At 37.8% G+C, this 13,640-nt stretch overlaps 1 non-coding gene across 1 annotated transcript; it reads left to right on the top strand.

Annotated features, from left to right (window-relative positions):
* The first annotated feature begins 257 nt into the window (after nucleotides 1-257).
* On the top strand, nucleotides 258-364 carry LOC115872198. The gene has a single exon (XR_004047729.1). It is a non-coding gene; the product is annotated as a U6 spliceosomal RNA (small nuclear RNA).
* Nucleotides 365-13,640: the final 13,276 nt, after the last annotated feature.

The raw sequence follows: 13,640 nt of genomic DNA, 5'->3' as shown, positions 1-13,640 counted from the left end.
AATGTGCCTCTGTGAGAGGAATTGATCCACGTGCATGCATAAGTCATATGAGTGGCCTCTAAGGAATGTCCCCACCCACTGCTTAGATAAGTTCTACATTGGGATGATACGTATTAGCTTGGTACCAATGGACTGCTTAGAACTGGACCAAGTCAAGAACTCCTAGAACACGATAACATGGGACTCTTCATTGTTAATGTTTAATATTAGAATGAAGAACAAACATATTCTGGTCCAGCCTTTAAAATTGTATTATGGTGCTCGCTTTGGCAGCACATATACAAAAATTGGAACGATACAGAGAAGACTAGCATGGCCCCTGCGCAATGATGATATGCAAATGTGTGAAGCGTTCCATATTTTAAAAAAATTGTATTATGAATTGTGTGAATGTTTACAGAGCAGATCATCAATTTTACTTTCAACGACTCATACACATTCTGCCTCACTCGTTCATTGCAATCCCCTCAGTATAACATGACCGATTTCCCCTCTTCCCTGTGCTCTGTCTCCATTCTTCTTTCTCTCCGAACCCTTCTGAGCTCTGTCCTTGAGTAAATGCTGCCTCCTCCATCCTAAATGGTTGATAAGTCCACGTTGTGTGTACCTCACCAGTGATTGTCCATCTTATTGTTTGGCTAAAAAATAGGTCATAGGTTAATTCAGTCCCAGACTAAGGACGGGCTCAGGGATTCAATCATTCTCTGACCAGTAAGTCTGACATTTTTTTTTTTTTACATTTTGGGCATTATATAAACCTCAATAATGACCTCAGAAGGGCTCATTAGAATTAAAGTTGCAATATACAATATCATTTCACATTTCCAATCAAAACCGATGGGCCACTAGGTTTGGGCACTGCTGAGATTGCCTTCTGTGTGTCCAGTCTGATCTGGTTTTCCTCCAGATGACTTTGACTTTTGTTTCACAAATTTCTCCCACTTTATTTGGACCTTCTAATGCTATCCTTTCCAGGGTAGATGGTGGTGGTAACTGTGCACCATCTAGTTCTTCTGAGTCATGAAAACAGATGTTTCCATGATCCATCAGACCACTGCACTAATTGTTTTCATGCAAATTTTCAAAATATTAATACCTTCTGTCTATTTTAATTCCATGGCAATACAAAAAGTAGAGAAAGAATCCATTCTGAACAACGAAATTTCAAGCCATGTCAAAAGTGTGGTAGTTGCGGTATTTTCTTTAGACATTAATGTAGGATGGAGAGTTGTCATTGACATTGATTCTTTCTTCTGAAAGAGTGAGTTCATATCAATTCAGATCGTAGTATGATCCTCCAGAAAATGATTGCCTTTAAAGCCGTTAGAAAGAATTTTCTAAATATTGTGAACAATTTCAGTACAACGTCTTCCAGAAGTGTAAAGAAGATAGCCTGCCTATCTATAGCAGCTATGCTATTTGGTGTTTTGCCTAGGGTAAGGAGGTATCAAACACAGGAGATGTCAAAAAGCCTAATCCTCTTCTTCCGGTGCCAAGAGATTGTAAAGGGATGGGAGGAGGAAAGAGAGTAGGGTGGGAGTTGGAAAAAGAAGATCACAAAGAGGTTTTGAAGTACTAGATAATGAGACCATTAGCACAATGTTTTTCCCTTCAAATCACTATAGGGGTTTGAAAGGTAATGATAGCATAGGCAACTCCACCTCGACTTTGAAAGCCAGGAAAGATCAGAGGTATACAAGACTCAGTTTCTGTGAAGTTGGCATTGCTCTTTGGACAGTGATTCCCAAAGATGCGCATGAAACATTGTTATCAATATAGGCATCACTTGGGGGCTTGCTAAAATGCAAATTATTGGACTCCATTTTCCCATTGTCTTTGACGTGATTGGTGGCCGCATAGTGACCCTATAGGTCAGAGTAAAATGGCCCAGGAATGTTTCCAAGACTGTAATCTTTATAGAATCAGAGTGTCTCAAATTTCCCCATTGATCTGCTGGTAGGTTCAACCATCAACATTTTGATTAACAGTGGAGTCCTTAACCCCTGCACCCCCAGGGCTCCTTAGACTTACTGACTCAGACAATCTGTGTACATGGCCAGTCATCTGTGTTTCAATGAACTCTCCATGTCCTTTTGATGTACTCTAAAGTTATGGACCACTGTCCTATGAACTGAATTTAGATAAAGAAATTTCATAGGCCCCTAGACGCTAACACCAAGGGAGGCTTGAAGTCACTCTGCCAGTGTTTCTGGCACAGTGCCTATCTAGGTGAGAGGCAATGAGGTCTATGGGCAAGAATATATAGTTAAGTGAGGTATGAAAATATGCAGAAGTTCAAAGGCACTTAGGCCACCTGATAGATCCCTCCAGCAAACACTCCTGGGCTTGGCTCATGGAAATATCACCAAGCAATGAGTTTGAGGTGTAAACGGCAACATGGCAACGGGACACGCATCAGACAAATTGGCAGGCAAAAGCCATTTCCACAGAGTTATCCTGGGGAACAGAAGACACGCAGAAATCCTGAACTACCCCACTCTCCGGAAACAACTTCCCTGATCAACAAATCACCGGGGAAAGGCATTGGGAGGGAAAGAAAGATGAAACCCTGCCATGTTACCTGGAGAGTTGGATGATTTTCAAAACTATCATTTGGGGCTCAATTTTTAATGTCTGCATGCTGATACTGGAGGGCAACTTGAATTAGAAAAAATCTGGAACATCATTAATTGTTCTCCATCCTCCTGGAAAAGGAGCTCACAAGGAAACTTAGAGGGGAATGACCGAGAACGAACTGCATGTGAAATCAGGGTGCATACCCTTCTGATTATGCTGGCAACTTTGGCAACTTTGTATAATGCTCAGACATTTGATCCCAAAGCTCTTGGAAAGGAAAATATCCCCATAGGCAAATGGTAGAATGGAACGATTTTAATGGTATCTTAAGATTGTGCCAGTTGCTCATGATGTGCTTATAGTTTGCCCTTGGCAGATCCTTTCCCATCCTCTCTCTCTCTTATAGATAAACTAATCTTCAAGTGGAGGGAGTTTGGCATGTTAGAACTGTGAGCATTTTTGGAAGGGTGGGGTGTAAAATCCATATTTGCTTAATTAAGCAATATGAATATATTGGGGCTAAAAAAGAAGAATACACTGTAAAACAGAAGCCAAGCAAGAAATGGATTTCTTCCTTACCAAATTCAGGCAATCCACACTGAACTTTTTTCACTTTCTTCAATGTTAAGAGCTCAATCTTAGAATATCACACCAATGAACCTCGAAAGGAAGGTATTAAAAGGTCTTTAGAAATGTGCCCAGGCAGTGTGATTAAATATTTATGAACAATTTCTATAAATGACTGCTGGCCAGTTGTAATAATTAAGTGTATTCAGATGATAATATCCTCATCGCCTGAAAATGTGCTGACTGCTAGCATGCACCCTGAAAGAGCCTCTTCTCATTGTGCTGACCGGAATATTTTCTTTCTTCCTGTAAAGACTGGCTTTTTAATTTCACTTTATCAAAGTGTAACTTTCATACAAGCTAAATGCACAATCTAAAGTACAACTCAGTATATTCTTACATATCTATTGAGATGCCTTTACACTTCTACTCAGACAGATGTAGAACTTGTCTCATACTCTAATAAGTTCCCTTGCACTCCTTCTAAAGCCAATTATTATTTTAACTTTGTTTACTGGTGAAGAAATTTTCCTGATTTTAAAATTAATTCAAATACAAGCAACAGTCATGGAGTTATAATAACAAGTTTCTTTCGCTCAGATTTATCTATGTGGCTGCTCTTATTTTGTATGGTTCGATAGTATTCCATTGTGTTGACCCCCTCCTCAGTTGGTTTGCTGTTCAAACACGGAATGCACAATGTATGAATCAGAAAAATTGAGATTCATCAAAACTGAAATAAAATGCAGGAAGATTATTTCCTAGGCATCAGTGATTTTTATTGGACTGTATTTGGTTCTTTTGAGTCAGTCAATCATCTGGCCTACTGCACCAGGAATATAAAAAAACTGAAAAAGAATGATGTTGCATCTCTCATCAAAAAGGACATTTCCTGGGGTACAATTATGTAAGTGTTAGAATACTATCCACATGCCTACAAAGCATATGATAGCAGTAAGTACTATTGCTATTAATATTTACCCATCAACCACTCATTCCAAAGATGAAGATAGTGAATATTTTTACCAGCTTCTGTAGTTGTGATAATAATCAATGTGTCTTGATGGTATACTTGATCAATTTATTAGGATGTAAATTTGCAAACGAAACAACAAAAAAATAATCAGTTGTTAGAAAATATGATCTTAGTGAGAGGAAGACACAGAGATCACCTGATAGCATTTTGTTTGAAAACCCACTATTTTTAATTGATTCCAACGATGAGAATTCCTATAGGACTGAGTAGAATAGTCCCTGGGGTTTCCAAAACTGTAGATATTTACAGAAGCAGATTGCTACGTCTTTCTCCCACAGACCACCTGGTAGCTTTGAACAACTGACCCTATGATTAACAGAACACATTGTGCCAGCTAGACTCTTTTTAATTTTGCAATAACAATGGCTTTTTTCATTGCACATGTCATTTTCCACAATATAAATGGCAACCATACATGTGCCTTTCACCAGGTGGAACACACAGGAATCAGATAGACCACATCTGTGAGGAGACGATGGAGATGCTCAACAGCACTGGACAGAATAAGGCCAGGGGCCTACTGTGGCTGATCAATTGCTCCATGAAAGTTCAAGTCAAAGCTGAAGAAAATTAAAAGAAGTCCACAATCTCTAAAATGTAACCTTGAGCACATTTCACAAAAATAAACAGACTATCTCGAGAAAAATGTTAATAGAGTGAACACTAATGGTAGCAAGAGCACCGTGCATGAAAAAATCAAAAGGTCACTAAAAAGTGCACCCACTGCTGTGAGATGGTCCAGCACCTGGCAGCATCAGGTTCTGTTAAACTATGAGTTGAAGTGACTTGATGCCCCTAACAAACACAGTTTTGTTTTGTTTCTGTAATAAGCAATATACAAGACCTGGATACCGTTAGTTCACCTGTTAGAGAGTTTCTAACTGAAAACAATACCATATCTTCTTAATGTTTCCCAGTTGATAGGTACATATTCTTATTACAAAAATTGTGAGGTGCCTTAGAATTGTTGTCAGTGCATAGGACTCTACCACAGACTATAGCACTACACTGCCTGTCTTGCAACTCCTCCTCATTGCTGTTACGTTTCAGCCCATTATTGCAAGCACTCTGTCAGTCACGTGGGAGGCTAATGTAGAGCGGAAAGCATACAGGAGAAGCTAAAGGTAGTCTGAATTTGGATATTTGGAGTGTAGTCTTCCAGATCTTATTTCATACAATAGTTTTTGATCTCTTACAAAGATTACATTGCTTGTGTTTTGGGGTTCTCTTTTTGGGTATGTTTGTCTTTTTTTTAAACTTTACTCAAAAATATGGACATCTTTACATGTCAGTTTACTAAAGGTTTACATCATAATACTTAAGTTTTTATTCAGAATATATTCATGTTTTGAGATGATCATGTGTCTTTAAGTAGAGGATACATTTTTTTGTGCAAATTGAATCATTGATAATAAAACATTCTTGTATTCAAAGTAGGAACTCTACTTTATCATGGAGTATTTTGTCTTTCCATGTACGCTGAGATTGATTTGTTGATGTTTTATTAAAAATTTTAGATTTCATGTTTATAAGTATGATTGCAGGTCCATAGTTTTCTTGCTGGTAATCCTTTCAGGTTGTTCTATCAAAGTTAAGATACTTTAGCACAATAAATATGATACTATTCATTCTTTGAAATATTTTCAACAGTAAATGAGATTTCTATTTTCTAATAATACCTTTATTGCACATTATTTTATGAGGATAAGTAAAAAAAGTATATTGCTTCTAAGGTCTCAATTCATGCATTCTTTTCTTAATGAAACTAGTTTAAATGTGACTCTGGGATAAATGACTGATTACAGAAAATTTTTAATCATTTTAGTAGGGGCTCATACAACTCATCACAATCCATACATACATCAATTGTGTAAAGCGCATTTGTACATTCATTGCCCTCATCATTCTCAAAACATTTGCTCTCCACTTAAGCCCCTGACATCAGCTGCTCATTTTTTCTCCTCCCTCCCCACATCCCCCTTCTTCATGACCCCTTGATAATTTATAAATTATTATTTTGTCATAGCTTGCACTGTCCGATGTCTCCCTTCACCCACTTTTCTGTTGTCCGTCCCCCAGGGAGGAGGTCACATGTAGATTCTTGTATTCGGTTTCATCTTTCCCACCTATCTCCCTCTACCCTCCCAGTATTGCCACTCACACCACTGGTCCTGAAGGGATCATCCGCCCTGGATTACCTGTCTTTCCGGTTCCTATCTGGATTACAGACAATTTTGAAGGCCTTCCTCTTTTTTGCTGTCCCTCTAGTTTACCATGCATGATATAATTTTCCAGGGACTTATCTCTCCTGATACCATGCCCAAAGTGCATGAGCTGGAGTCTCACCAAACTTGCTTCTAAGCAGTATTTAGGCAGTACTTCTTCAGAGAGAGATTTGCTTGTCCTTTGGGCAGCCCATAGTACTTTTAATATTCTTTTACAACACCAACATTCTAATGTATCTATTTCTCGATCTTCCTCATTCAATGTCCAACATCCATATGCATATAAGGTGATTGAAAATGATCATCCTTTGAGTCAGGCGTACCTGGTCTTGAAAGTAGTACCCTTTCTATTCAGCAATTTAAAGAGGTCGCACCCGATGCAATGTACCATTTGATCTTTTGACTGTTGCTTCCATGAGCATTGATTATGAATCTAAGCAAGAGGCAATCCTTGACAACGGCTTATGAACTTTTGGCTGCTTTTACTTGGTTTATCATGATGTTACCTGTTGGTACAGTTTTGAGGGTTTTTGTTTTCTATATATCAAATTGTAATCCATTTTGAAGCCTTCCATATTACATTGAAAGATTATTTTGCAGGATTCATATTACCACTATCATTCTCTTGAGATTTTCTTCATGTCACGGTTTCAAATATACGTATTTTCATTAGCACTGACATTTTGCATGGTATATTATTTTAATAGATTAATCCTCTCCATTTGTGAGGATATCCCAGTTACATATTTATGTGCTCAAGTGTCATCTTTTTGTCCCCTTTCATATGCAGGTACCTTGCAGGTACAATATTTAAACGGTTGGCTGCTGAATGAAAGGCAGTTTCATAGGAAAAAGACATGTAGATCTGATCCCATAAGATTATAACCCAGAAAATTCTATGGGGCAGTTCAACTCTATCACATGGGGGCACTTGACATTAGTCTTGACTCTGTGGCACTGAAAGAAAACAATCTGATTAGTATAGATGTTTGTTGTTGTTGTTAACTGAAGCAAAAAGCAAATTATCCTCTTACCATCAGATATTAAGTTTCTGTCATATTATTGATGATGTGACAAACTTTTCCAGCACGGAGAGGAACTCACTACTGCATTAGAGTTTATATATATTTTATAGTGAACCAATTGTTGTGCTGTGTTACCATGAAGAAAGAGTTCAATTGCTCTGAGTCTCAGATCCCTAGAGTATTACATGAGATGAATGTGAATTTTTTTAAGAACAAGACCCATTGTCTCTAAATCTGCCCCAGGGCCCAGGACAGTGGCTTTTATGTGGCAGGTTTTCAATAACAATTTGTTGAATTGAGTTCTTTGTTGGAGGACTGGATATTTTATTTGATTATTTCTTGAATGCTAAGAGATACAATATTATTTTAGAAGTGCAATGACTATAATGAAAAGGTAATATTATCAAAAATGTAAAGATGGTGCAGAAATATATTGATCAGCTGTGATTTTATTTTTTTCATAAGCCTTCAAGCAATATCATCCCTCATCCCTAATGTAATCAACTAATAATCACATTGCTGAGAAAAATATTGAAATCTTATTTGGAACCCAATAAGACCAATTGTTTTACCCATCATTTTGTTAGGGGGAAATGAGTTCGTTTAACTGTATGACCACAAACAAGTTATTTAACACTCATGATTAAGTCCCTGAATTTTCTTCTCTGAGTGTTCTTTGTTTTCCCAAACCCAGGCTGATGTGTGTGTTAAAATCATTAGTGCCCATGTTTTTGAAAAAATATAGAGACTCATAAAAGATCTCACATTTCAACAAATTCACCCCTACCCGTGAAATATTAACTTGAGACTGAAATGGCCAAGTTCTAGAAATAAAGCATATTTCTGTTATTCTCTCATTCTAACCTATGACTATGTTTGTTTGTTTGTGGAGTATTTTCTTCACACTGAAGTTTCCTAGAGCTGTGACTTTCTTTACAGATTGTCAGGTTATTTTCCTTGTTGTACAATGGGCTCAAACCGAAGAATGGTGATGTGGATGGTGCAGGACAGGGCAATATTTCCTTGTGTTGTACCTCGGGCCTCTATGGAGCAGAGTCAACTGGAAGGCATGTCACAACAATATTTACTTTCCTTATGAATATTTACTGTAGGATCAACACTAGATTTGGGGCAAGTTCGGTTTTAGCAATCTTTCAGGTAAGCAATCACTTGCTGAAAATGCCAAGGAGAATGAATATACTGTGAAAACATCAAGAATGGGTACAATTGGGAGCTTTTTTCACCTTGTTATGAAAATAAGTTTAAGGGGGAAAAAAACATTCCATAGATTTCATTGGATCATCATATTCTACTTTTTAAATGATTCTTTTAGTAATTCATATTAATAAAGGCTGTGGTTTTGAATTGACTTCTACTTTACATGAGAGCATATTTTGCCATCTTAAATGGCAAAGTGTTTGATGAGCAGCTTACTCTTCTTTATAGAACTGAGTTAGCTTTTCTTTGAAGTTCAAGAAATGGAGGTGTCACCTCAATGTCTCATTTGGTTAAAGGCACCAAAGATATTCCCCAAAGTCTTTCCTAAAGCTCCTTCCTGATAAGGGAGAAGAAGGAGAGCATGTCTTGTTTTAGTGACGTGAGGTCCAAAGTCAGCTCCAGGTGAAGGCGATCCCAATATTCTGAAGAGGGCTGAGGTAAAGACATAAGACGAGGGTCTCCCTTATGAGAGCCAATGCCAACGACACTTCTAATGAGATGAATTTACAAATCCAATACCACTGAGCCCTGCTCCAGTACTAAATATTTCATCTGTACCATCACGGAGAGGGCTGTGACCCATAGGATTTCTTTGAGTCCTGATATTTGCTGAACCATGAATTTGTTCTTTGAGCTCTCTTAGCCGACATTCTAACGCAGCAATTGTTAAAGATAGCAAAGATAAACTTTGACGAATATGACAATGGCATATGAACAAAAGGGCGATAGGCTGAGCAATATGTTTATGCAGGGTAGTGAACTGAAGAGGCAAACATCAGAAGGACCTGGTAAAGCCTGGAGTCTCCTGATTTTCCTTATACAGTAAAGCAGATACAGTGCTTTCAATCTGAGTTCTTACACTCACCTTCTTTGAATGACAAGACTTATTGAAGGACTGCAGTGATTTCTAAAGCTCACCAGGGCGAGCAGAAATGTCACATGGAACATTATCTGCAGAAACATCTTTCTGAGTCCTGACGTTTCCCCTTTCCTCCGAGTCATCCAGGCTGTGATGGTACTTCAGCACACATGTGAGCTTTCCATTGCCTTGCTCGGTGAATTGACGCTGGTTGATAAATGGTGCACAGACACCAGTGGCCTGTACAAATGCTGTGATGTTTGACAGAAAGCAATTTCAAAACTGCTGCTTTTGCATTTCATATACTTGTAGTTCAAGTTACCTTGGGAGGTGGCTGGAGCAGCTTATCCTATGGCTTACAATACACTGTGGAAGGTACATTTCATAGGGAAAGGAAGTGCACATTTGTATTCTAATTGGAAAAAAAATGGATCATGTACTTGTCTACCACAAAGCATCAAATTTCACTAAGTAGTTTGGACTTAGACATTATTTATTAGAAATTCATCATGCACCGTATTTGTTTAAGGATGAATTTCAGTGATCACATTCATACCTTTCATAAAAAAATAATACTTTTTTGATGAAAAAATTATTAGTTTGATATTGGTTGGCTCTTATATTTAAAAATGTTAGCTCAGGAATCAGGACCTGTAGAACAATTAAAAGCTACAAGAGTTTCCATCTGTGCTGGCACTTTCTTTCCTCACATTTTGGTGTTTCATTTGTCAAATTTGACCTTGTCAGTTACCTTAAAAGAGTAAGAGAAAATATCTAGTTACTGTTGATTAATGTTTTATTAGGCAAAAGATGGGCGATGTTTTAAGGTGTTGGTGAGTCCGTTCCAGTGCATAGTGACTGAGTAGTCAGCAGAGCAAACACTGTCTCATCCTGCAGCATCTTCACAATCGCTATTATGTTCAAGTTCATTACTGCAGTCAATAGAGGCTCTCCCTCTTGTTTTGCTGATTGTCTACTTTACTAAGCATGATGTCCTTCCCCAGGAACTGGTCTCCCTTGATAAGAGGTGCAAAGTAGTGGGTAATAGAAACCCATAAGTGACTGCTAACTGTATACTTTTGATTGCAAGTCATAAAATTTAGGATCCTATAATTTTGTTTGCAAATTTCATTTGATGGTCACAGTCGCTTAGAGTGTTAGGTGATGCAAACAGTTAAGTTCTGAACTAACTAAAAAACCTAGTGTCTTGGAAGAAATTGTGAGGATCTGCTTCCAAAAGGTCAATGCCTTGATAGCTCAGTAAGTCCAGGTCTACTCTGTAATAAGCAGGGTCGCCATCAATCACTTGCTTAAAATGCTAAAGAGAGACACTCACAGTGTGAAACCAGCAAGAACTAATACAACCTGGAGCTGTTTTCACCTTGTTATGGGAACAAGTTTAAATATCAATTAGGATCAACGTGACAGTAACGTTCATTGATTTGTTTGTTTGTTTGCTTTTTGCTTTGGGTCATGTTCTCTTTATTTTCTGCTACATTATCAATTAAAAACATTGAATAGTAAAAAAAATGGTGAAAGGGAAATACATAGAAAGATGTGTAATGCAGGTAGTTCCAGCACGTTCAAGTTATGAAGAACCACATTTATGACCATCCCTGTGTATGTGTCTAAAATAATATGTACTATATTGATTGTTGTAGCATGTAATTTTCTGATCTTATTTTCAGATGATTAAAGTTATCATTTATTCTTCAAAGTACTGTTCAAAAGGCAACAGCCTGGTCTACAGTGAAGTCAGTGTTGGTGTTGGGAGTCATAATGGATAGAAAGTTGAGCATTGTTCAACACTAAAAACATACAGCTGATCTGTGCACACACCCAACAGTCACAGGACTCTGCTTTCATTGTTCTGACATTGACTTCGATGTCATTCTAGGCCTGGCCAATGATCTTATTCAATGTTTCATACCCTAGAGGCAAGGTGCTAAAGTTTCTCATTGTAACACCTTCAAGACTTATACCCCCAATAAGTCTAAGGTAAGAAATCATGCCACTGAAAGATCTGTTTGATCAAAGACCTCAAGGGAGGCTCTGGACAAGATAATAAAGATGAGCAGCATTAGGCCAATTATAATGGAAACAAAAGTGATGAAATGACAGGTGAGAAAGGACCGTCTCTTTTCACCATTTTGACAAGATTAAATGGGATCTTGGAGACAGTTAAAGGAGTAATTGGCATAAAATGAATAACTTAACAAAGAAGCTTCAAGGCTAATCCAGCAGATGGAGAAGATGCTGAAGATTTGGACTGAAGATGCTTGCTACGAATTTACTGGTGATCCAAATGAAATCACACGGCATTTTTGAAAACCGTAGACTAACCAAGTACATTAAAGGCAGTAAGCTGAGTTTCCTCACTTCAGATACAGATTTACCTTACATAATATGAATATAACTGCAGAGACAGGAAGTGCCAGTGTTGAAACTGCTAATAATACAAGATAAAAGCATATCTACCAGAGCACATTTTCAACATGGACAAAACATGCTTGTTTGGGACAAGGATGCTGGAATGGACAAACATTTACAAAGATGCAAAGGCAATGCCTGGTTATAAGACATTTAGAGACAGATTAGCTCTGCTGCTTGGAGAAAAAAAATGTTGCTGTTTAAACTGAAATCTTTCCTTTCTTACCATCCTGAAACTCTCCAAGCATTTAAAAACACTGATTAAAAAAAATCTGCTGTTCTACTAGGGAAGTCACTCCAAGGCTTTAATAAAGATTATGTTATCTGAAAACTTGTTTTTACAACGTATCATCCATGCATATGCACCTACTGCCTGGCATATAGCTCCTTTCCAAGACCGTTGCTTCCTGATAATGCCCCAGGACATCCTCCGTGTGTACATGAAATAAATCAAGAGGTGGAAGTGTTGTATATGCCTTCGAATATGACACCTGTGATTCAGCCTATGGATCCAGGTGTGATCAACCCTTTTAAAGCACACTATCTATGATCGACGATTCTTAGGCAATAAAGCCACAGCATATAGAAAGAAGTCTGATAACAGTAGGCAGTTTTGAGAAGTGGGAAGTGCATGGATGCTAAGGGGAAACACATTTGTGACCAATTCTAAACTCTTCCATACTGGGGCTTGACCAAATTGCTCATGGATAAAATTGACACGAATACAAAATAGTGTAATTGTTAAAGGTAAAAAGAATTTCATGTTGTCCCTTAATGAATAATTAGTGATGTTTCTTTTATCATATTTTCCAATTATTATATACCTTTTTTCATGAGAATCTTTTAAAGTGTTGCCAAGTACCTTGAGTTATCCAATAGTAAAACCCACTCTAATGGTAGGAATTTAAACATTATTAGCTTAGTAGAATTGGTATTCCTGTATTTTAGCACCATAACTGGCTTTAAAGCTGAGTGAAGCAGAGATTGCTCTAGCAGCGTGTCTATAACCACTTATTGACTGTCTTTTCACTGACAAGATATGTTCATTTAAAAAGGAGATGAGAAAGTTGAAAGAATTTTGTTTTTGAAGGTACTTTGGTTGCATGCTCCCAAGACCCATATCGGCACTCTGCCTTTTATGGTGTCATTGTTTTGAGTGCTTTCCATTCACATTTTCTTGGAAATTACACCTCTTCTTTGGAAGGGAGGCCCAAATCAAAATAAGATTTCCCCTACTTGGCATAGAATGTAAATTCCGAGCTGAGTAGTAGAGCAGTAAATCATCTGTCTCCTGTCTTAGGTTGTGAGCTATCCAAACACTTTGGTTTTCATGCCCATAAAAGATGCAAAAGGATCAAAAAGGTGGACTCCACCATTAGCTTAAATGCTGGTCCTCCTAAGTCTTACCAAAAGTCAGAATCCAGTATCAGGGAGAAAGCCAGCATTGCCATTGCTAAAGGACCTGTGAAGGTTTACCATATCATTTCAGGGTACACATTTTTAGGGACATTACAAGGTCATCGTGGTGATTTGTTAAATACACCCCACACCAGATCCTGGAGGGAAGATTTGAAATTGTTTATACATGCAGTCCATGGAAATGGACTTCTGACTCAGGGAACAGCTCTGATGTTCCCTTTAATATTAGACAAATTTGTTCTCGCTCTGAAATGATTTAGTTCGGCCTTGTGATATATTGATCA

The sequence above is a fragment of the Echinops telfairi genome, unplaced genomic scaffold (assembly GCF_000313985.2).
Source record: "Echinops telfairi isolate 266 unplaced genomic scaffold, ASM31398v2 ScPeMD7_7420;HRSCAF=8458, whole genome shotgun sequence".
Taxonomy (NCBI): Eukaryota; Metazoa; Chordata; class Mammalia; order Afrosoricida; family Tenrecidae; genus Echinops; species Echinops telfairi.
Note: the sequence above shows the minus strand (reverse complement) of the source record. Positions and strands in the feature narration are given on the sequence as shown.